Raw genomic sequence first — 380 nt, 5'->3', positions numbered from 1 at the left:
TCTCCCTCCCTCCCACCCTCCCTATCCCACCCCTCCAGACAGCCACAAAGCACCGAGCTGATCTCCCTGTGCTACATGGCTGCTTCCCACTAGCTATCTACCTTACATTTGGTAATGTATATATGTCCATGCCTCTCTCTCGCTTTGTCAAAGTTTACCCTTCCTCCTCCCCATGTCCTCAAGTCCATTTTCTAGTAAGTCTGTGTCTTTATTCCTGTTTCACCCCTAGGTTCTTCATGACATTTTTTTCCCCTTAAATTCCATATATATGTGTTAGCATACGGTATTTGTCTCTCTCTTTCTGACTTACTTCACTCTGTATGACAGACTCTAGGTCTATCCACCTCATTACAAATAGCTCAATTTCATTTCTTTTTATG

Source organism: Lipotes vexillifer, unplaced genomic scaffold, assembly GCF_000442215.2.
Source record: "Lipotes vexillifer unplaced genomic scaffold, Lipotes_vexillifer_v1.1 scaffold45, whole genome shotgun sequence".
NCBI lineage: Eukaryota > Metazoa > Chordata > Mammalia > Artiodactyla > Lipotidae > Lipotes > Lipotes vexillifer.
This window is presented reverse-complemented; position numbering follows the sequence as displayed.